Below are 24365 nucleotides of genomic sequence, written 5' to 3'. Positions count from 1 at the left end.
TGGAGGTTTAGTCCATCTCGCGGTCGAGATTAGGGGGTTAGTCCATCTTGCAGTTGTGATTGATGGGTCGGTCGATCAGCTTCATGATTGGCAGGCTGATTTTCACGCTTCCACATTGGCGGACGACTGTCTCTGGCACAAAGGGTAGCCAATGAGCTGTGCAGCGATGCCATTAACAACCAGCAAGACAAATCTTTGCTGTGATTCTAACACCGAGTGCGGTGTAGGTAATGTTGAATGCTTAGCGTCTTACCATTCACGTTCTTCCTAAAATAATAAAAATGCAATTTTTAAAAACTTTTTTCAAGGATGTTCAGTGGCTACATTCCTGAATACATTTGTCGATGGGAAATAGTAACACTCACGAAACTGAGACGTCAGTGTATTAGAGTAGGCCTGCCCTTCAGAAGGGGTGAGCTTATAGCAAAGTCCTATAAAGCCGTAAGGGTTTAACTCTTTAAAAAAGTGCGGAGAACTCCGCATCCACCGGAGAGGCTGATAGGCAGCATTACGAACCGCCGAGCGTATCAAATATCAGACGCTTTCAGCGAAATTACCAGTGCTGGCTAGCGCGATCTCCAGCGCGTGGCGCTTTCTGAGAAATAGACGCTTGCCTCGTTTACTTCCTCCCCTTCGGCCACCTCGTTAACATCTCACCCCTTAAACGGCTAGGTCCAGACCCGGTCCTGGGTGTGCTAAATTAATTAGGCCTTTGAAAAACAGCTTTGTAACATTCCCAGGAACTCTAATTGGATTTATCCGGCTTTTTCATTTTCCATGGAGGAAAATTTATGCCGCTCAAAAACACTCAGAGAGAATTTGCTGGAGGCTTTTCCTTGTGATTTATGAGTTTGCGGTGTACAGTTTCCCACTCGTAGAGTGCCTTTATTTAATTGAAAATACAAAATAAATAAATAAATAAATATAAATGAAGCCCCGTGCTTACAGGAAGGCTGTTTGTGCTGTGCTTTTCTCTTGAGTAGGAATGAGATGGATTCTGAGTCGTTTAGGATTGTAAACTGACATCATGCGGTGTTTTCTTCGGCAGAACATCGGGAGGGCGGCTGGCTCGAGTATAACAGTCTCATTAAATTCACGCGGGAAAAGCATCTGTTAATGGTTGGTTATGCGTTTCCATTGTGTCACTCCTCCGCTGGGCCCGCGTGCACAGGCTGAAAGGATAGGGTCAGACTGCGTGTTATAGCATGGATGTAAAGTTTTAACCATTTATTTTTTTTTCTGTATTAAGATGGACACAATCTGCATGAAAATATTCATATAAATAAGTGACTGAACACGCATTTGAATTTGTAGCACGTTCACTGTAGTGTTCTTGGATATGTTTTTGGAGTCGATTCTGTTTACTTCGAAGTGCTGATTAGTCAATGTGTATTTAAAGATAAATAGGTTTCAAGAATCCACCAAATGTACGTTTTCAGCTTACTCCACACCATCAAAGTAATGTCCGCTTTGAAGTCTGACAGCGTACACGAAGGGAGAAGATCTCCTATGGAATAACATCCATGCGCTGCTGTTAAATGAATGCATTCTTCAGTATTATGTCACCCAGAAACGTTCAAATGTCAACAGGCTTCAGTTTTAACATTTAAGATATTGATGTATTGCCACTTGCTTACATTACACGTGTCTACTTGTTAAGTACTGTACAGAATTCGTCTGACACGCACACGTGAATGCACACGATGTAATTTATTTGAAATCATTCAAGCCTTTGGCCGCAAGGTGGCACTAAGTCACTGTGGAGTCCAGAATCCCCCTGAATGCCCCGGAGAACTGAACAGATGCAAGATATTGAACATCTTTGTGGTCCAGAACCTGCCTTTCGTTCCAACCACAGCGCATCGGACCATACAGCATCCCTTCCACGGCATCTCCAGAACCAGACTCAACGGACGAAAGTGGCTTTCAAACGCAGAGAAGAGGAATACAGAGAGGATTGAGATTTTTATTCTCACGCTGGGTATAATTTGTTACACGACATGGTAGTCGCTCGCTGATTACAAGTTTAAAACCTTTTTACGACGACGAAGTACTAAGAGAGAACTGCAGCGGGTAGGAACTTTGCGAGGCCCGTCCTCACTTCTCACCTGTGCGTCCGAAGTGGGAGTTTGGTCGCGCGGAAGAAAAAGCCGCCGAATTTATTGCAGACTCCTCGGGATTCGAAGGTTGAATATTTTGGTTAATTTAAATTACATTCCGAGTTTCCAGGTGATGTGTGTCGCCGGAGCCTCTTCATGTAAGGGAAATGATACTTCTTGTCGCTTTATTTTCGACAATGGAGCGCTAATAAAAAGGGCATTTTCGTTGGATTAAGCTGCAAACACCGCACCAACAGGTACGTTTTCCAGACTGCCGTAAATTGAGCACCATGTTTTATGGACTTAAGCGTAGCTATACGTTGCAAATCTATGTTGAATGTATGTCTTTGGTATTTGATTTGCCTTCCACTTTAACAAAATGATTAAATTAATTTGAATTCATGCCTAATAACGGCGGCAACAGTCTGTATAAATACATATATACATATATATATATATATGTGTGTGTGTGTGTGTGTGTGTGTAGAGTTTAAAATAAAAATTGTACTGTACTGTTTTAATTATCTATCCATCCATTATAGGACCATACCCACCGTTGAGACATGATTTTTTGGGAAACATTTATTTATTTATTTTTTTATTGGGTACTTCTAATAACTTCGGTATCATGAGTTTATTCGTTTCTATTCGCTATTCGCAAACATTTTAGGGTTGGTTACCAGAAAATAACGAGTTGCCAAAGGCATTGGATAGGCTCAAGAGACTCAAAATTGAGTTTAGTGCGCAGTGGACAGCGCAGCAGTGCTGCTGCACGAGCGCTGGGGATGTCGAATGTATAGCTTACTGTATACGACCGCTGCATGAATCAATAGGGTGCTAGCTAACGGGTTACTCTGCGAAGCCGAACAGGGAGTGCCTTCTCTGATGTTACAACCCCAACGTTCGCGTTAAAAGGCTTATTCTCCACAGAAAAACAGTTAGGACACAGGACAGGGCAGGTAAAATAACACTGTAAACGAGCTCCCGGTGAGAAATATGAGCAGAGATCACCGCTCTGCGTCAGACTAATTTTTTATTTTTAAATTTGGCCCAATAGCCTGTATGGGTAGAGTATATAGGTATATGACACCATTTCATATTCATTGTGAATTTGTTTTTGGGATGTATTTCTTAGTCGCGCAAAATGAATGGTTTGCGACGTTCTTGGTGAAAACAAGCAAACTTGGATTTTCCTTGGTAACATGTCAAATACTCGCCCGTCAGTCCATCATTGGAGTATTCCCCTAACGCTGAAATGGGTCTCCAGTGCATTATGGAATTTATATTTGAATGGCAGCACTGGCTGGGGTAATATTACGTATTTAGATTGTTTACGCGCTGGCAAGAATGCACAATATATGCCCTTTAATCAGAGCGCGAGACCAGAAACTACTGCTGAACGTTACAGTTTCGGCATCTTGTGCGCGCACACTCGCTCACACTCGAGGCTTTATTTATTTATTTATTTATTTATTTATTTATTTATTTATACGTTTATGTGAGCTGTGGTCCACTTGCTTTTATGGTGCATAGACGGATTTTTAAAGTCTGAGCTCCATGAACGGATTTGAAGAGGCTGGTCGGGTGAATGTGCTGCAGCCTGCCGAACCGTTCTGAAAAGGGAGTGGTGTTGAGTGTCCTCGTTTATATTTGTACTTAATGAAAATTGAGTTTTGAACTTATGCATCCACTATAATCCAGCTAAACACAGTGGGAAGTGAAAAAATTTAAATCAATGGTTACAAAGCACAGAATCTCATGCGAGATCTGTGGTAAAATCTCCAGTTCTGATTTAGTGGCTATACTTAAAGATTTAACACAGTAGATGTAGCTCCAGAAATACTGGAGGGGAAAAATGGTTGGACTCTATGACTGTTAATCATGCTCTAACAGTTTGCTACCACAGTTTATAATGGTCTGACACACATTTGATGTCCTCGTCGTTCTCAAATGCTCATTTTCATTTAGAAAAGCATATTTTGAAACGACACTTACTATCCTAGCTGCACACGGTGTCAAGCAAATGGCATTTCGTTTTTATTTGTGTAAACGCAGGCACTTTTGAAGGGGCAGAGCCTGTGCATTGTGATTAGGAATGAGCACAGAGACGCTGTGAAACGGTTTCTTGGATGTGGGGTAGTCTCAGGGGAGAGGGGACCGCAGTGTTACCCTGTAGAGACTCTCCACGAACACTAACGGCCCTGTCCGCAGGTATGACATCATGTCCATGAAGACAGGAGCATATGCATCTGCAGATTTGGGTGGAGGGGGGGGGGGGGTGTTGGGGCAGGGTGACATCAGCGGCACTAATTTGAGTCCATATTTTCTCATAAGGTATTTAGGCCTGTGTCATTATTTTCCATTCAACTTCGTTGTATTAAAAAAAAAAAATTATGACGCACAGCCTTATATATTAAAAAGCCTGCAGACTCGTGTGTGTGTGTGTGAGGTGAGTGTGTGTGTGTGTGTGTGTGTGAGGTGAGTGTGGCTGTGTGTGTGTGTGTGTGTGGGCTTTATAATTCCAAATTGCGGGTGGGGTGGCATGCGTTCTAATCACAAATTACTATTGATTGCACACTCGTTTTGCTAAATGTCTGTAAGTAATCTAAGTTTGACTGTTACTTCAAGTGGCCTGATTCTAATTTTGCTAATGCATTTGGGGGGGGGGGTGGCTATAATTAGGTTAATCATGGGGAAAAGCAATGTGGCTGCAATGTTAAATTGTGAAAAATAACTTGATTACGAGCTTCATTTCCTCCAGATTTGAGTTTTTTTATTTTATTTCTGGAGTGTTTGGAAGCTTGGGGGCTGGGAGCGCGCGCGTGTAGCTAACGCGGTTCAGCGGCTATCCGCGCCGCGGCGCTTCCTCCACCGGGACGGCTCTTCCGTCTCTCTGTGGCGAGCGGCGGCCAGCGCTCCGTCGCGGCGGCTCTCTGACGAACGCGGCGGGTGGCCGGAGGCGCGGAGGGCCGGAGGGGCGGAGGGGCGGGCGCTGATTTAGTTCGGGGGCGTGAACAGTAGGCCACGTTTAGGGAGAGTCGCTGCTCTGCCGTCGTGACGACGGGGCCCTTCCTTACTGCTTATCCTTCTCTCTCTCTCTCTCTCTCTCTCTCTCTCTCTCTCTCTCTGTCTCTCACTCTTCCCTCTGTCCTTCATCCGCCTCGCATTGCACGCCGCGGCGGTCGGCTTTTTATTTCTTTTTTTTATTTTTCGCAGTTAGCGCCAGTGGTGCTTTCCGGCCTGACAAGTGGCGGCGCGGTGATGACCTCACGGTCGCCATGGCACGGCCGCACGATCCCGCGGTGATTGATGGGAGTCTCCCGGGAGAGCCGGCGGACGGCTGTAGCTCTCCGTCCTCTCACGGGCCTGACAACTGACCTATTATGTTGTTATATGGATGGCCGGCGGCGGCCCTCCCAGCCGCCTGTACCCCCCACGCCCCCCCCGCGCGCTGAGGGTTTTACTGCCGCCCCGGCGTTATTTGTGGGGCCCGCCGGCGGCCGGGGGCGAGGGCCGGACTGGGATCGCTTCGGCGCGCGAGCCGCGTCCGTCCGCCGCGCCTCTCCTTCCAGCACGTTCCGCCAGCCCCGGGGCCTGGCCTGCAGCTGGGAGGGGAAGCCGGGGTTAATCCCGTCATCCGCTGACGGCGGCGCGTACTCACGCCGCGAGATCGATACAGAGAGACGTGTTAACACTGTTTAAACCAACAATCATCTTCTTTTCTTTTTTTAGATAAAGGCCGCAGATTTTCTCATTTTCCTCACGAGACATTTCTTGCCATTGTCCCTCCCAGCGCACAGCGTTTATGTCCTGTGTTTCGGGTCGTTAGTGTCTTATAAATACCCTCGCCGCACGCCAGGAACGCTGGAGAAAAATGGGGCCCGTTCAGAAACGCTCTCTGAGCGCAGCTCCCGTGAAAGTTCACGCGTTTGGGGATGGGCGGAGCTTCGGCACGCAGCTCGGCTAATCCTATGCAAATGTCATGCAGCACGATGAGTTTCTCTACGCAAGCTTTTGGGTCAAATGCAGATGCGTTGAAGCTAATTTATGTATGTTCTGCTTTTCTTTCAACATACCGAGAAGCGAATTCTTTTTGACTGAAAATGAGTCCTTCTTTAAGTGTAATGCTCTCTCTGCCGTCGGGGATGTGTGTCGTATGCTGTTTGGAAAATGAAAATGATTTAGCAGTCAGGAAAATGGCACATTTGGCTGACTTATTATTTCTGCCTTGTTATTCGCCATTCCTAATCCTCCCAATATGCAGTGAAATGTGGCTTTATGTTGTTGAAATATGTAGAGTGAACACAATGTTCTCAGAGATCCATTGGTCATGGAGAAAGAAGTGCATATATAAGGAATTCTGGCCTGTTTGTTTTTCCAAATAAGACCTGTTCTGAAGCGAGCGAGAAGCAGTCCCTCTACCCACAGCATCACAGATTTAGAGGCTTTGGGCCTGTGCTGTCGGGCCTGAACACCCCACCCTCGTCCTCCAACACCGCCCTCCTCCTCCACCTCCTGCTTCTCCTCCTCCTCCTCCTCCTGATCCTCCTCCTGTGTCTGTGGTTTCGGGTAATTGCTTTGAAAGCGCCTCGCCCGGGGATTTCCACTTTCCGCGTTCTGCTCGGCCTTGGCGCTGGTTTCTCTTCCTAATGCCCAGGCCACCTCCCTGGCCAGCTTTCCCCAGCCTCCCCCCCCCACCCCGCAGACAGACCAGAGAGCTGACAACCCCCCCATCACCCCCCCCCCCCCCCCCGACTCCTCACTGTCATCCGCCCTCATTAGACAAGATGAAGCACCTCCATGCTGTGACCTCCTCAGTGGGGTGGGGACACTGTCTTCTGGGCCCCCTCAAACCCCCTCACCCCCCCCCCCCACAGTAAAAGACACCTCTACAATTAATGGGGAGTGATCTGGAGAGAGGACCTCTGCGTTGGTGAGGAGGAAGACGGCGTGAGGATGGATGGCTCTCACCTGTCTCACTCACCTGTCCTCTCCTGTACTCTCTGGACTCAGCAGAGCATGGGGGGGAGGGAGGGGGCGGGGGGGGGGGGGCAGGGGTTTTGCTTTTATTTCCGTTTTAAAAGAAGCAGAAGCTGGCGGGGGGCAGAGCGTGGAGCTTGGCACGTGGCTCCTTCACTGTCTCCAATTAAAATTTTTGATTGTTAATTTTTAACCTGACTTTTCCGTGAAACCTTTTCCCTGGATCCGTCCAGACTGCATTGAGGATGAGGGGGAGAGTTGTCGTAGCGAAACCGCTCTGTTTGCTGTTTGTGTAGACCAGGGGCTCATTTCAATCACTTATTTTCACTCCTTGCATCCTTTCCTCATGTCCTTTCCTCGCTCCTTAGCTCCACCCGACAGAGGACACAAGGAAAGGAAGCGAGGAAAAAATATGAGGACAGAGGAATAGAGGAAATGGCAAATGGAACGTCTTTGTTCAGTCAAGCATCAGTTTGTACCCTGTGTAATTAGCTTGATGTTGTAGCTTGTCATGCCTAGTTTGACTTGGCATAGGTTAGATCAGAGAGTCTGAACTGGACTTAATGTGTTCATGGCTATGAATAACTGTTACAAAATGAGTGTTGCACCTCATCGTACCTTATTGTACCTGTGTTTTGTAGATCTTCCACTGACCTTCCATATGCACTTCTTGTACGTCGCTTTGGTTAAACGCATCTGCCAGATGAATGTGATGTAATAAAGCCACATCAGTTACAGAAGTGGCAGATGTGGAAAGGGGGATCTGCAGGTCGATCTTTTATGCGTCACCTTCTGCAAAGGATGCACTCATGTTTCCTTGCTGAAGCATCCTCCGGCAGTCTCCTCGCTCCTCCACGGAGCGTTTAAAGGGTGGGAAGGTCCATGAAGATGACAGACCTCGATTCATTTCCGCGTCAGGTGAGGACCAAGGAGACGAGGACAGGGTGAGTGACCCTGCCAAAACCCGGGACCTGTAACCCTCGCAGGTCAGACCCTGCCGAACCCGGACCTCAAACCCTCGCAGGTTGGACTCTGCCAAACCCAGGACCTCGGCATCGGTGGTCGTGTTGTTCAGATGAAGGTCCTGGTCGTTAAGGTCAGGGGGGATTCCCACACTGAAGGCGGTTCACCGGGGCCCATTAAACCTGCCTGTCTGACCTGTCAGCAGCGGGACGCCTTTGAGAGGCCAACGCAGTACGCTGCTTCCTCCTCGGTGAACTTCTCCCGCTAAATTGGCTGGTCTTTATTCACTTTACCCACCTTCCTGAGCTTCATGGGCCTGCGATGTGACCGTGGGACGGGTCTGGCCTGGACCGGTACCGGCACAGCGTAGGCCGACCGCCCATCCACCAGCGGCCAGGCAGGGACAGGGGCGTTAACGTTCCCGTTAAGAGGCCCAGTGTTGGGCTGGTGAGGGTGTGGCCGTCACATCATCTCTGGACTGAGCTTCGACTCGCTGCTTTTTGGAGTCCCTGCCGTGATAAGGTACTAGCTCAAGGACCAGAAATCAAACGTGCCGTGATCGTCTTACTGGTTCAGTGTCACTGCGCCTCTAAGCTCCTCCCAGGTATCGTATGGCAGGAGGGTCTTGTTCAGCTATATTTCAACTCTCAACAGGTGCCTGAAAGCCTAATGCGATTCACAGATAGGAACTTCACAGATCTGAAATTCATTGTTATGGCAGTGACCTGGGTTAAGGCGGAATTAGTTCTTAGACTTTGGATTCACGCAAAGTGCTGTTTTTGTTCTTCAGAAACAGTTTGCCTGATTCAGTAAATTGCTAAAGTGATCCTACAATACGTGTTTGGGGGGGAGGGAAATAAAAAAAGAAACCCAACAGAACCGAGAGGAGGCGGACGTTAAAGGCGGCGTCTGGTCGCGGGGGCTGTCGGCGTGTCTCGTAAACGCGCGCCCTACGACGCTGAGGCAGCGGCGGGACCGTGATTGTTCGACCGCCGTTCGGGTTCTGTTTACAAATCTGAATCTGGAGGACACAGAATATTAGCGGGTGGAAGGGCCCGAGCGGCAGCCGTCCGTGCAGCGGACACGTCGCGCTTTAGCGGACACCGGAGGCCGAGCCAGCGGCTGATATTTCAGACGGCCCCGGCTGCGGCGGGCAGCGCCCGAGAGGGAGCTCACGTTTCAGCGCACGGGGACGGGAGCGGCGTCGGGGCGAACCTACAGCGCCGCTCTCGCGAAACGACTACTTTTTCCGGGTTTCATGCCCTTTGGCCCCCGCCTCGCCCCTCGGGCCCCGCCTCGCCCCTCGGGCCCCGCCTCGCCCCTCGGGCCCCGGCCGAAGCGTTTCGGGGGCCGGCCGCTGAGACAGACGCGCTGCTTTACCGCCGCGTTTCTTTGTTGTTGTTGTTGTTGTCTTGCTGGGTAGAAGATTAAGTCTGCCCTCACAACAGTGGGTGGGGGAACTGACGGGGGGGTGGGGGTATGGGGGGGCGGTGGGGGGGTGGGGGGTAGCGTGATGGAGACTGGCCTTCAGCCATACCTGGAGAAGACCTTGTGAAGTAGGTGCGTGCAGCGGGGCTGGCAGGGGAAGCCGGTGCACAGGGTTCAGCCATGCGCTGTTTATGGAGCCACGGGCAGAGGAACAGGCAGCTCAACTCCATTACCAGGGAGGGGAGGGGGGGGAGGAGGGGAGAAATACAAGGTGTTTCATTTTCAAGTGATGTGTGGAGAAGTGAATGACAATGACGATGTGTGCGTGTGTGTGCGTGCGTGCGTGTGTCTGTGTGTGTGCATGTGTGTGTGTTCTTGTGTCTGTGTGTGTGTGTGCGTGTGCGTGTGTGTGTGCATGTGTGTGCGCGTGTGTGTGCGTGCGTGTGTCTGTGTGTGTGCGTGTGTGTGCGCGTGCGTGCGTGTGTCTGTGTGTGCACATGTCTTTCTGGTTGTGCGTGGTATGAGTGTGGCGTGTGCTTTGTGAGTGCACGTGTTGGTCTTTTCCCTGAGTGCAGAGTATATGCTGTATATATGTGGTGTGCTGTGGTGTGTGATTGAGAGCAGTTCTATAGAGAGAGCCCTGTCTGTTCTGCCTGGACACATTCTTACAAAGCCAGTGAGACGGAGCGTCGCTGCATGACCGTGGCTGCGGAATCGTGTTCATACTGAAATAGGATTACCCTCTTCCCCACAGCCTTCGTGCAAATGAAATATATTACCATGATAATGCAACACGCACATCAATATACCGGCAAACGTACGTACGATTGCCTCATTTGCACTATGTAAAATACTGCGGTATATTTCTAAAAGATGCGCCGCAGTGAAATATTTATCGCTATCGGTCGTGTGTATTTGCAACGTATTGCAGTAAATTCCGCTTTCATGAGGGATTATCGAGTGACACCTCACCCGAGTCACCGGCTGTAATCTGGGTACGCAGACAAAAGGCGACCGTTTAATCTGCCGAACTGCCGCGTGATCTGTTTTTAGATCCGAAGGAAACGTTCGGGTGCTCCGCGCTCTTGTTTCTGGCCCGTCTGATTAATTTCGGCATGCGGCAGCCTCATACGGTTGGGTAAAAGGCATTACCTGCGGGTACTTAGCAGACCCTCTTTCCCAGAGCGGTTCTCACGCACAATATTTTTTTTACATCTAATCCATTTTTTACTTCTGGATATTTTTACTGGAGCAATTCCCGTTAAGCACTCCGCTCAAGGGTGCGACGGCAGCGCAGCAGCTAGGGATCGAACCTGCAACCTCTGAATTATGAGCACAGTTCTCTCAACATTACACCGCACTGCTGCTACCGGCCAGCAAATCAAAGGGAAAGAATCTAATTTAATGACTGAACAGTAAAAGAAAAAATATCCGGTGTTAGAGTGGGTGGAAAATGCTGATTATTTAGGTGTTCGTGTCAAACCAGCAACAAATACAGCTTTTAGCTATTTTCCTTACAGCAGCCCTGGGCATCGCTGTGTATGCTGGTTGTTGTTACAGCCAATCTGTTGCTCAATAAAGGTTGTTGAACAAGGGTGTTAAAGATCTTTCATCATTTATTCCTTAAACTTATTGACACAATGCAGGTTTGGCTCATTATTATTTGCTCTGAATTTGAATTCTTCACTTTCTACCAAGTGGTTAGTTTTAGTGGTCACGTGTCCACACTTTCACAAATTAGAAGCCTATTGATTCGCCTGTCTTTAATTTGATCGGTTCATTTTTTAGACCTGTTTTCATGTAATCATTTGCATATAGCACACATAAGCATAATGTAAATATGGGCCTTTTTTCTTCCTGGCATGCGTAGCTGTTTCTGCGTAGTGTGGCTTAAGAGGGTAAATAATCCCTCAGAACATGAAAATCGTAATTAAGAAAAATGAACAGCTTGTTAAAATTCTGGGATTGCAGTTGTGGTTGGAATGAAATCCAGCATACACAGGGGGGGCCCAGGACCTGGTTTCCAAAGCACTGCTTTAGAGAATTGGAAAATAATGAAACTATGGCGAAACAAAATACATTATCAAGATATTCCAAAGCTTAAATCTGCAGGGGACAATACATAAATTATTGCAGCATATTGCAGTGTATCACTCTGCTCCAAAATATGCCTTATTATATTTTCAAAAAAGCCCACATATGCAATACATTGTAGTGTGTGGCTTTTCCATAAGGGGGGGGGGGGGTGACCTTGTCTTGCATTAGCCACACTGTTGCGTGAAGAGGCTCAGCCCGAGAGTGGGCGGGGTTTCCCTGCGCATAATTAAAATCCGAGCGCTGCCGTTGGGTGGTTTGCGGACGACTGGGCTGGGGTCACGACGGAAGGGGGGAAGTGTCCTACTTTAATTTCACGGGAGATTTGGTCTCAGCTGTCCCGTGCCTGTCCAGCTCCGGCTTTAGATCCTGATTAAGCGGCCTGGTCCGTGCCTAATTACAGGAGTGGAGCTCTCGTGTTGTCGTTGGGTCCGGTCCGAGCTGACAGAGCGAGAAATAGGTCTTGGCACGAGGTGTGGCGTGTCCAAACGGCTGGGCGGCTGGCTGCTCAAATGGCAGCACACAGTCTGTCTCTGTGTGGAGAAGGGCTCTGTGTGGAGAAGGGCTCTGAGTGGAGAAGGGCTCTGTGTGGAGAAGGACTCTGTGTGGAGGAGGGCTCTGTGTGGAGAAGGGCTCTGTGTGGAGAAGGGCTCTGTGTGGAGAAGAACTCTGTGTGGAGAAGGGCTCTGTGTTGAGAAGGACTCTGTGTGGAGATGGAGTCTGTGTGGAGACAGACTCTGTGGAGAAGGGCTCTGTGTGGAGAAGGGCTCTGAGTGGAGAAGGACTGTGTAGAAAAGGGCTCTGTGTGGAAAAGGGCTCTGTGTGGAGAAGGGCTCTGTGTGGAGAAGAACTCTGTGTGGAGAAGGGCTCTGTGTGGAGAAGGACTCTGTGTGGAAAAGGGCTCTGTGTGGAGAAGGGCTCTGTGGAGAAGGACTCTGAGTGGATAAGGGCCCTGTGTGGAGAAGGACTCTGTGTGGAGAAGGACTTTTGTGGAGAAAGACTCTGTGTGGAGACAGACTCTGTGGAGAAGGACTCTGTGTGGAGACAGACTCTGTGGAGAATGACTATGTGTGGAGAGACTCCATGTGGAGAAGGACTCTTTTTGGAGAAGGACTCTGTGGTGAAGGACTCTGTGTGGAGATGGTCTCCATAGGACGTGCACCTTTCGGGCCCCGCCTTCCATACGGCGTCCCGTTTCAGGCTGATGTGCACAGCTGTGGACGAGCAGCCTTTAGGGAGTTTAGTACTGCAGGGCCTGGCACTGCTGTGAATGTTTCTGTGACGTATCGGCCTCTCCAGGCTACCGTACACACTGCCTGTTTTATAAAAGAGCTCCGTGTGTGTGTGTGTGTGTGAACTGGGCTGTGTGGAGCTGGGCTGAACTGGGCTGTGTGGAGCTGGGCTCCAGGCTTACTGCAGTGCAGTGCGGTTGGCGGGAGTGGTTAGCAGGCTCACTGCAGTGCAGTGCGGTTGGCGGGAGCGGTTAGCAGGCTCACTGCAGTGCAGTGTGGTTGGCGGGAGTGGTTAGCAGGCTCACTGCAGTGCAGTGCGGTTGGCGGGAGTGGTTAGCAGGCTCACTGCAGTGCAGTGTGGTTGGCGGGAGTGGTTAGCAGGCTCGCTGCAGTGCGGTTGGCGGGAGTGGTTAGCAGGCTCACTGCAGTGCAGTGCGGTTGGCGGGAGCGGTTAGCAGGCTCACTGCAGTGCAGTGTGGTTGGCGGGAGTGGTTAGCAGGCTTGCTGCAGTGCAGTGCGGTTGGCGGGAGCGGTTAGCAGGCTCACTGCAGTGCAGTGTGGTTGGCGGGAGTGGTTAGCAGGCTCACTGCAGTGCAGTGCGGTTGGCGGGAGTGGTTAGCAGGCTCACTGCAGTGCAGTGCGGTTGGCGGGAGTGGTTAGCAGGCTCACTGCAGTGCAGTGTGGTTGGCGGGAGTGGTTAGCAGGCTCGCTGCAGTGCGGTTGGCGGGAGTGGTTAGCAGGCTCAGTGCAGGGCAGTGCGGTTGGCGGGAGCGGTTAGCAGGCTCACTGCAGTGCAGTGCGGTTGGCGGGAGTGGTTAGCAGGCTCACTGCAGTGCAGTGCGGTTGGCGGGAGCGGTTGGCGCTGGAGCCTCTGAGCGGGATGGCTGCCGGGCTGCTCCCCGCCACGCTGCGGCAGAACCGACGCGGAGCCGCGGGGAGCGCGTTGGTTACCGCGGCCGAGCCGCAATTGAAGAAGGTCACCGGCCGTCATGAGAGGCATCGCCCCGGAAACGGAGGGGCGGTCCTCTGCCCTCCCCCTCATTGCCCCCTCGGACCCCTGGCGGTCCCCTTTCCCCCCAGTGCGCTGGAGGAGTGTGGCCACCCTGCAGCCCGCAGCTTTGCTGGAGAGAGCGGGCGCCCTTTGGTGCTCACAGGGCGTAAGAAGAGGCCAGCGCCCTGGCAGAGCTTCTGAATACGTTATGCAGCAAGAGCACTACCAGCAGCCTCAGCTCGCCCTCCGTCTCACTCTCTCTCCCTCTGTCTCTCTCCCTCTCTCTGTCTCTCTCACTCTCTCTGCTTCTCCCTCTCCTGTCCTCTCTCTGTCTCTCCTCGTGTCTCATCTCTCTCCTCTCTCTTTCTCTCTCTCCTCCCTCTCTCTTTCTTCTCTCATCCTCCTCTCTCTCTGCTTCTCTCTCCCTCCCTCTGTCTCTCTGTCTCTCTCTCCTCTGTCTCTCTCTCTGTCTTCTGTCTCTCTGTCTCTCTCTCTCTCTCCCTCCTCTCACTCTCTCTCTCTGTCTCTCTCTCTCTCTCTGTCTCTCTCTCTGTCTTTTTCTGTCTCTCTCTGTCCATCTCTCTGTCTCTCTCGTTGTCTGTCTATCTCCCTCCCTCTCTCTTTCTCTCTCTATCCCTCCCTCTCTCTTTCTATCTCTATCACTCCCTCTCTCTTTCTCTCTCTATCCCTCCCTCTCTCTTTCTATCTCTATCCCTCCCTCTCCCGACCTCTCTTTTCCTCTCCATTTTGTTTTCTCTGGTCTCTGGGCATATCCACACGCCCTCAATGCATTTAAAAAATATATTTTTTCTCGTCTTTTCCAGAGGCTTATTTTCTCTGGTGATATGGAATACTGTACTTCAGCTTTCCGGAATGTCCGACGTTCAAAAGGCTGTAAAATTAAGGTTTAAGGGAGGTCTGTACTCAGACCCTCATTTTAGGTTCAGGGAACAATTCTTTCTTTCGTTTTCACATGCAGTTAGTTTCTCTGCAGTTCTGTTTTTCTTTCTTTTTTTTTGTGTTTATTCTCAAGCTCCACCTTATTGCTGTAATCATTGTGTTGCAGTTTGGTTTGAAATTTGCAATTCGAGAGCTGAAATAGTGCCTGTGATACTGTACTAGAAAGACTTGTTATTCTTTGTTGGTAGAAAGGGGAAAACAAAAGCAACCTATAATTATACGTGAAGGGATAAAACGCAGTAATTAGGCCATTAATTGTATGTTTTCTCATCTGTTTGACGGAGAGGGACTGCTGACTGATTCGGGTTGAGGGCCGTGACTCTCCTTTCTCAAACGTTTCAGTTCCCAGCTGCTCCCTCAGGCTCAAACCTTCCTGTGACGTGACGTGTTTGATGTGATGGATCTGATGTGATGAATCAAATCCTGACGATGACATCTGTGTTCCTGTGATGTCACAAGTCAGGTGAAACACACCAGTATCTTTACTCATCACATGTCCTGTCGGGCCTATCGGAGAACACCACACCCCTTAGTGGGCGTGGCTGAGTCAGTCCTTGTCTCACACAGCCACCTCATTAAAAGAAAATAAAAAAGAAGTACACAGGATTGATTTATCGTATTTGTTCACTCCCGGCAGTGATCGAGCTGACGGCTCATAACTCAATCCGGAGCGATAACTTCCAGGAGATTTCAATAAATCTATTCATTGGTTCAGAGTGTGTGTGCACAGTTTATCAGCTTTTAAATATTGACACCTCTTGTAATAAGGCTATGGTCTTTCCCTCAGTGCAGATGCAATATTTCATGGCTGTTATCTTCATAAATGCTCATGAAATCACCTTTATGACTCTTGAATGACTGGACTGATGTGTTAGAGAATGACACTGTGTCAACACTGACAAGAGGAGTACGAAAGTCAACATCTGATTACGTTCTCAGGGAAATTTAAAATGAGATGTTCAGTTCTGATTATGTCTTCCGAACGTGAAATAGTTTAATCTTTAATAGCAGTAAAGAATGACACTGCAATGCTATGCAGAAGTATGCTGTGCTCGCTACGAATGTAAATGTAGGCTTACATAATTTATATCAAATATTATATAAGTATTCATTGCTTGAATTGCCGTTGTGTTAAATTCATCTGGTGTTTTTATTTTTGCTTATAAAAGGATCTATACAAGTAAATTTGAAGACGTTTTTGATATGATACCCCAAAATTTGCAGTGGTACAATCTCCCCACATTATTTTGAATAATATTGACTTTGTAGGTCTTGGCCAGCCATGTTCCTTTATGTCATGACTGGTTGTTTTATTGACCCGGTCCGTGCAAGAAATTTCCCTCTGGTATAAAAAAAGATTGCCTTGACTTTCCACAGGCAACTCCCTTCAAGCACAAATTCGGTATCATAATAGTTTTTGTCATCAAAATTTTTAACATGAGAAGCAGCTGAAAACATGACACACAGCGTAACATAATGGACACCAGTTCCCAATGAGGGGAACGTTGAATAAAAAAAAACGGACTGGCTCGGTATGTTTGAGGTCACGGTCTGGTTCACGGTTTTCCTGGTTCGCGGTTGTCGTGGTTCATGTACGCGGTTTGACTGGAAGTGGTGACGGGCCTTCTTGTGGGCTTGCTGGCTTAAGCTCAGATGGTGTGTGAGCTTGTCAGCCATCCTGTTACAGAGCGGGCTCCACAGAGTCTTCTTCCTGCTGACACCCACCCGTGCCCCTCTCGTGTCTCCAGGCCTTTGATCATGGTCTGTCTGTTTTCTCTTTCCCCCACAAACCTTGGATGGCTGGTTTGACATGACGGGTCCTTCTGTCAGGGTGGAATGAGACAAGCGGAGAGAGGGTGTTCGTTTCGTCCCCCTCCTCCTGCAGGTGACAATGGCCTCCTGGGGGTTCGGGTTTCGCGAAGGGTCTGTGAAACGGGACCGCTGTCACCCGAGTGCGCCGTCCCGCTCGAGCTTGTCCTCATCCTTTATCCAAAGCGGGCTCGGCATGTTTCTTACCGCGTACAAACCACCTCTTCTGCTCGGACATGCTCCTCCGACAGTCAGCTTCCTGTCGGCGGGATTGGACAGCGCGTTCTGAGTGCGGTTGTCGCCTCGTGGAATACCAACAGAAATGGCCAGATGTTTTTGCCATACCCAGTCCAGAGGCGAGCCATTGTGCAGTCGAATCTCCACCTGCAGTCCAGGCTGAGATATACTGTAGTGTGCCCTGTCATGCAGCAGAAGTATCCCCACGCCCACTAAGGGGTGTGGTGTTCTCCGATTGGCCCGACAGGACATGTGATGAGTAAAGCTATTGGCGCGTTTCACCTGACTTGTGACATCACAGGAACACAGATGTCATCGTCAGGATTTGGTTCATCGCATCAGATCCATCACATCAAACACGTCACGTCACAGGAAGGTTTGAGCCTGAGGGAACAGCTGGGAACTGAAACATTTGCTGTATGTGCTGTCTGTGTCAGCTCCTACATGGAAGGATTTCTGTCGTAGGCCCGAGCTGGCCTGCAGTTGGACCAGATAGCTTGCCTTATTAACCGACCTGTAGATTAGACCTGCTTTAGGCCAGATTTGGGCCGTTTGCATCTAGATCTTGCCAAGAATCGGCCAGCTGGTGCGAGTACTTAGCCAGAGTCGTGCGCTATATGGGTCTGGCCATTACTGTGTGCTCATGACACTGTAAAAATGTTTTTATTTATTTTTTATTTTTTTAACGCGTTCAGAAGCACTGACACGCCGTTCCTTACCGCACACAGAAGCACTGACACACCGTTCCTTACCGCACACAGAAGCACTGACACGCCGTTCCTTACCACAGAACACTGCCGTCCTTACACACAGAAGCACTGACACCGCACGCGGTCCCCTCTTACCGCACACAGAAGCACTGACACACCGTTCCTTACCGCACGAAGCACTGACCGCCATTCTACCGCACAGAAGCACTGACACACCGTTCCTTACCGCACACAGAAGCACTGACACGCCGTTCCTTACCGCACACAGAAGCACTGACACGCCGTTCCTTACCGCACACAGAAGCACTGACACGCCGTTCCTTACCGCGCACAGAAGCACTGACACGCAGTTCCTTACCGCACACAGAAGCACTGACACGCCGTTCCTTACCGCACACAGAAGCACTGACACGCCGTTCCTTACCGCGCACAGAAGCACTGACACGCCGTTCCTTACCGCACACAGAAGCACTGACACGCAGTTCATTACCGCACACAGAAGCACTGACACGCCGTTCCTTACCGCGCACGGAAGCACTGACACGCCGTTCCTTACCGCGCACGGAAGCTCGCTCCTCCTGGAAGACATTCCGGTGCTGCGCGACTCCTGCTACTTTCTGACAAGCGCCAACATTTAATCCTGTGTAATCGCTGAAGGATTACAGGACACTCTTTAGGAGTGTAAACTCATACTTAGCCTGTTTGCAAACACTTTCAGTGGAACGTTGTTTGTACTTTTTGATGTCTTTTTGTTGTTACTGTACTTTCTTTTTTGCTGCACTTTTAAAAATGTTTCCCACACCTACTGTGTATAAATATAACACTCTACCAAGGTTTTAAGCATCGGTTTCCAGTCTTGTCCGAAAATGGCTAATGCGGGTGACAGTTTCTGTTTTAGCCCAGCTCTATGACATGTGATTCAACTGATTAACTAATCATGGCCTTTACTCAAGACGTTGACAAGTAGAATCGGGTGTCTTAGTGTAGGGCTAAAACTAAAACCTGCACCCACACCGGCCCTTTTGGGATATGATTGGACCCCCCAGGTTTAAAGGCTCCCACCCCCCAGATCAAAGGCTAGAGTAATCAGTCAGTGAGGCTGGCTTTCCCGCCCAAACAAACCGCCATCATGTGCTGCAAACTCATAGATTTGGTACAGGGTTCCAAGCGGGGGCCTTGAAGTAACACGTTACCCAGCGAACGCCACCGCCCGCCATCGCAGCCGCCCGTCAGCCCGATGGGATTCTGCACATCGGCACTTTGCCGGCCCGCTAGTGGCAGAGCCGCTTGCCAGCTGCTGGGCCTCGTCTGGTCCCGGCACTGGTGCTCTGACAGCTATGACCACAGGGGGGCGCTGTTGTGTCCCTGTGCGCGGCGCTCTGACAGCTGTGTCCAGAGAGCAGCGCTGTTGTGTCCCTGAGCGCTATGACAGCTGTGTCCACAGGGGGGCGCTGTTGTGTCCCATGCGCTCTGACAGCTGTGTCCACAGGGGGGCGCTGTTGTGTCCCGCTGGTGCGCTGACAGCTGGGTCCACAGGGGGGCGCTGTTGTGTCCCGCTGGTGCGCTGACAGCTGGGTCCACAGGGGGGCTCTGTTGTGTCCCGTGCGCTCTGACAGCTGGATCCACCGGGGGGCGCTGTTGTGTCCCGTGCGCTCTGACAGCTGTGTCCACAGTGGGGCGATGTTGTGTCCCTGAGCGCAATGACAGCTGTGTCCACAGGGGGGCGCTGCTGTGTCCCGCTGGTGCGCTGACAGCTGTGGCCACAGGGGGGCGATGTCGTGTCCCCGTGCGCTCTGACAGCTGTGTCCACAGGGGGGCGCTGTCGTGTCCCCGTGCGCTCTCACAGCCGTGTCCAAAGGGGGGTGCTGCTGGGTAAAGCACGTTCGCTGGCTGGGTCGGTTTCGGGGGAGGCTAACACCCTTAGACTTCCTAAAGCAGCGCTTGGCCTCAGTTCAAAGTCTATAAAAGCTGAAACGAATGAAAACCATTTGCAATAATTATTGCAGCGTGTTCCAGTCAGTAGTGATGTCGTGGGGAGCAGACATTTTCTCAGAGTTTTAACCTGGAAATAACCCACAGGGGGGACCCAAACCCAGCGTTACCCAAGGCTTTTCCGCGGCACACTAGAGCTGGGTACCCAGGAGACACTCGCTGGACTGCAGCTAGCAGCCGAACCATCAATCCATCGATGAGGAGGGTCACAGATTACAAGCAGACACAGTAATCACAGACAGTGTCTATTTGTCCCTTCAAATTCGATCAGTTAAAAAATAAAAGATGCGTGCGGCAATCATTTTCTTTATATGTAATGACAAACGATGCATTTACAGCAAACCTCAATACTTGTGTGTGTTTTCTTTTAGTGTTTGTAACAGTATTGAGTATTTTCACCAAATTTTAAATGGTTTGGATTGATCAGCGATCTGCTTGGCTGTTGGTGAGTATTGAGCAATTTGACCAACCGGTAAGAACAGTGATTTGGATGGTTAGAGGTTTGTTTTAGCGTTGGTCTGAACTGGGTAATCAGTGTTCATTATTGCGTTGTCCTTACAGCTCTTGCACCATTGCTGGTACAGAATACAAACACAGACAGGACCCTTGCGTTAGCTGGGCTGTGTGCTGAACAGGAGACGCCAAACGGAATTGGATTTCTTCTGTATGTTTTTATGTGCGTATATCAGACCACTAAAGCATGTGCGCTCAGCGCTAACGGACTATAATTAGCTGCATTATGGAGATATTTTAAGGGCAATCCATTGGGCTGCGTGTCTTCAACGACCCGCACGCGCGGTTCCTCGTTCATTTTAACTTTTCAAACGGCCAGCTGAATTATTAATGCGATAACGGGCAGAGAGTGTGTGGGCGGAGCCCCGGGCTCCCGTCTCATTAATTAATGCCGCCGGCCCTCGCTGAGAGCTTAATGCGTTTTCTCTTACTCGTGTCCTCCATTTTACCTCAAATTTCCGCTCAAAACACTCAAAAAAAGGAATCCCCCCCCCCCCAAGACGAGCGGCAGCTCGGACTCGGGAAAGGACGCTGCGTCAGAGGATCGCTCGACAGGACAGTAAAGTGCGTTTTCGCCGGGCCTCTGGAGAGGGAGAGGCTGCTTTTAAAAGGTCTGGGTGGAGGGGTGTGAGGGAAAAGGACAAGACAGCTTTTTTCTGCGTTTATATCTTTCCACCACTGGGTCCTCCTCCCCATCCGCCATTCCGCAGTCAGACTCCAATCACATTTAATGCCATTTTGCCACGTCTCCCCGTTTTTGTTTAAAGATGTTTGATATATGGGACTGCTAGGCCCAAAGACTGAAGAGACTAAGCTGTATATAGGTAACAGTTAAATTGAAGTTTCCGTGGAATGTGCCGGAGCCAATAGAAAGATTCCCTATACGTCCAGTCTTTGATAAACAAAGGCAGTGCGTCTAAGCAGAGCAGCAGAGAAACAGCCCGAGCACAAAGACCTTCATGGCTGCTTTTTCTGAGGGTCCTGAGCGCTGTGTGTCGCTCGACTGAAGAATCAATTCAGAAAATAGTGAGGCAATTATACCGTCTTACGAAATACACGCTGACAAAATAAGTGCAAACTGAGCCAAGCGCGAATGATAAATAATGGAAGCCCGATGAATAAGTATGCAGGGGTAACCTGCTTACGTGCGGTGCTTCGGAAGTCTTGGCCACTCCCGCGCGGGCCAAGCTCTCTAATTAATGGGCTGGGTAAGCTTATCTCCTCGTTAAAGCGGGCTCTGTTTCAGTGGCCTCAGTAGATATCGTGGGGGCTGATATATTTTTTCGCTTCGGAGGGGCTTTAAAATTTTCACGGGGACTATAAAAAGAAAGTTGCATTTTTAAAGACCGAGCCGTGTTGAGTGCGAACGCGCGATGAAAGACTGATTCGCCGATAGCGGCGAGCTGTCTGTTATTCAGCCATGGTCGCCGGCGTCGCTGGGCAGGTGGTAAGGGTTCTCTGCGTCAGGCTCCCCGAAGGCCGCGTTAAAAACGAACAGACGCCCTCGAACGGCGCCGCGACGCGCTGCGTTCCTCTGGGCTCCGGGTTCAGTTACTGGCCTCAGCTCGGCTGCCGGACAGGTTAAGGAGCAGGGGAAAGAATGTTGATGAATATCGGGTTCACCCCACCCCACCACCCCACCCCACCCCACCACCCCACCCCACCCCACCCCCCGTGTTAACAATAGATGGTTATTGATGTCAGGAAACACGTTTTTTTTTTTTTACGGGTGAAATCGTATCGCGTCGTTATCACTGTTTGAAAATGAAGGGGCGATTCATCACCTGAGATGAAATGGTGGACGATCTCGCCCTGCTCCTATCTTCAGCGCTGCTCTGCCCTGAGCCGGAGTGGCTGTCCTCTCGGTGAAACTCATTAGACATTAGTCCTCGTTTGTAGCGTCCTCCCCTGGAAACGATCTGCATGAAAGCATGAGGCCATTTCAAAGGCTTTCAACGAGCACTTAGCACTCTGCATGCATTTGTGAGACTTCCAGTCACTGGTTAAGACTGTGCGCATTCATTCAAATTAGGGCTACAGATGTGCCCATGCTACGGCTAACCCTATCCATTCTGCACCGGGAAAAGAATAGTCTTCATTTTTCCTTAATTTTAGAAAATTCTCCTCATGAGAGGATCCATCCATCCATTGTCTATACCTGCTTATCCTGGGCAGGGTCCTGGGGGGGTGCTGGAGCCTATCCCAGCATGCATTGGGTGAGAGGTGGGAATACACACTGGATAGGCCGCCAATCTATTGCAGGGTCAGGAAGGGGTGATATTTCATATTGGAAAAAGTGAAACATGAAATACATTGTTCAACACAAGTGCAATAATAATAATAATAATTTATTTAAAAATATGAGTGATATATTCCATATTTGTGTTTGTGTGCTGAAATGATCTCAGTGGAGGCGCTGAAGTGGGAATGTGAAAGCTGCCGGACGCAGAATCGTGATTGGACGGCCTTACTTATAGGATATACTTTGTGAGTGACAGGCAGACTTCAACGGACCGCCCCTTTGGGGCTAAGCGGCTCCTGACTCCTGACATGTGACACGTGACACGCCCCACGCGATGCGTCCGCTCGGCCCCTCCCTCCGCGAGCGGGCCCCCCGCCGGCCCCCGCCAGGCCCAGGCGCTCTCGCTCCCGTTTTGATCTCCGGTGGCTCACCTGGAGGGGTTGGCTGCAGGTAGCTGAGCTCCCACAGTGTTTGGGAGCGGGGGGGGGAGGAGCTGTGGGAGACGGAGAGAGTCCGAGGTGGACAGCGTGCTGTCACACGCGTCTGAGCGCGTCTGGGGGACCCGGGAGGAGGGCTTCCAGAACCCCCCCCCCACCCCCCCATGCATGAAAACCAGGGTCCACTGTTCTGCAGGATCACACACACTGTCACACGCACACGCACACACACACACTGAGGGCAACCTGCACCGCTGAAGCGTGAGATGCCCTTATCATTCACTCTCTCTTTCTCTCTCAGTCTCTCACTGTCTCTCTCTCTCTCTTTCAGTCTCTCACTGTCTCTCTGTCTCTCTCTCTCTCTTTCAGTCTCTCACTGTCTCTCTGTCTCTCACTCTCTCTCTTTATTTCAGTCTCTCTCTGTCTCTCTCTTTCAGTCTCTCACTGTCTCTCTCTCTCTTTCAGTCTCTCTCTCCCTCATTGCAATATTGCATACGGCTCTGTTCATTTTAAACATAGACCTGGTTTAAACCATCATTAGCCCTTAATTAAGACCTTTTGACGTGTAGTTGGTATTGTCTGTGAAAAGACTAGCGACATTTTGGTCATGGCACAATTTGCCCAACTGTTTGTGAAGAAGAAATGCACTTGTCAATGCAAATTTAATACGAAAGTGCATTGAATCCATTGTTATAATGTCATAAAATAGCATGTCCAAACCTCCTCCAAGTGCAGTGTTGCTAACCGAGACATTTTAGCTATGTTTCACATTTCCCTGCGACTGCGACTTTCCTCCCCAAAAGCTACCAGCAGCAAAACATTAGCTAGGAGCGAAAATGGCAAAACGTGTTTTCATTTAATCAAGCTTCAGGCGATCCGTGCTGTTTACATACTACACCGATAATCACAGATTAATGGCGTAATGGACGTAGCGTTGGATTTGCAAATCCGCGCTCGCAAAGGAGCAGCCAGACGGGAAGCGCTGTTCTGCTCCAGATGGAGCGAGGTCACATGACGAAGCTGCGATCCAATCAAGTGAGTCTAATGGCCACCAGCGTTCGATCATACATGCGTGGTGCGGAGTGTGAGTGTGAGAGGGAACCGAGGGTTAGTCTTTCCACCGAGCGGAAGAACCGGATCGGGGGGGAGGGAGGAAATGTGTAAGCGCTTGGAGAAGAGGGAACTCACCCGTCAAGCACACAGGTGCTACTGCCTCAGTCATACTGGGGGGGGGGGGGGGGAGTTGACAGATCTCTCCAGCCTTGAGAATTCCACAAACCCCCCCCTCCCCACCTCATGAACCGTTCCTCGTTTTGAGGGTGATGGCGGAACGCCTCATTGGCTGGCCGAGGGAGGCGGGGCCAGGCGAGCGGATGGATTGATTTGCCACTCTGTCGGAGCACTCATTAAACCTGCCATTTGTCTGTGCCCCGCCTCTTCCCAACCCCCCCTCAGAAACCAGCGTGTTTGGGATATGGGGGGGGACTCTCTCCTTAAGGAAGGGCTGGCCTGTGACTGTATAAACGTTACTGTGAGCCTCGCAGTAAGAGCTCAGATAGCATCTCCCCTCCAGTCGGTTGGAAGCCTTTCCGTCGAGAGCCAGCTGCAGAAAGATGGGCTGACCTTTGACCCTTCGAAGAGTAGGTTTTTTTGCAAAGTATTTTCAAAATTCCAAGTC

The 24365-nt window shown here is 50.1% G+C and overlaps 1 protein-coding gene across 2 annotated transcripts in view; it reads left to right on the top strand.

Annotated features, from left to right (window-relative positions):
- Positions 1-24365, top strand: part of LOC135234985 (chemokine-like protein TAFA-2) — a 151143-nt gene that overhangs the window by 33680 nt on the left and 93098 nt on the right. Inside the window, exon 1 of one of the 2 annotated variants that reach the window (XM_064300158.1) lies at positions 1820-2356. The exons of the other annotated variant lie outside the window; for it this stretch is intronic. The gene's annotated coding sequence lies outside the window, so the exon portion shown is untranslated. Of the gene's footprint in view, positions 1-1819; positions 2357-24365 lie in introns of those variants that run through there. 2 annotated transcript variants of the gene reach the window in all.

This window comes from Anguilla rostrata, chromosome 11 (genome assembly GCF_018555375.3).
Source record: "Anguilla rostrata isolate EN2019 chromosome 11, ASM1855537v3, whole genome shotgun sequence".
Taxonomy (NCBI): Eukaryota; Metazoa; Chordata; class Actinopteri; order Anguilliformes; family Anguillidae; genus Anguilla; species Anguilla rostrata.
The sequence above is the reverse complement of the archived record's forward strand: the minus strand, read 5'-3'. Positions and strand labels throughout refer to the sequence as shown.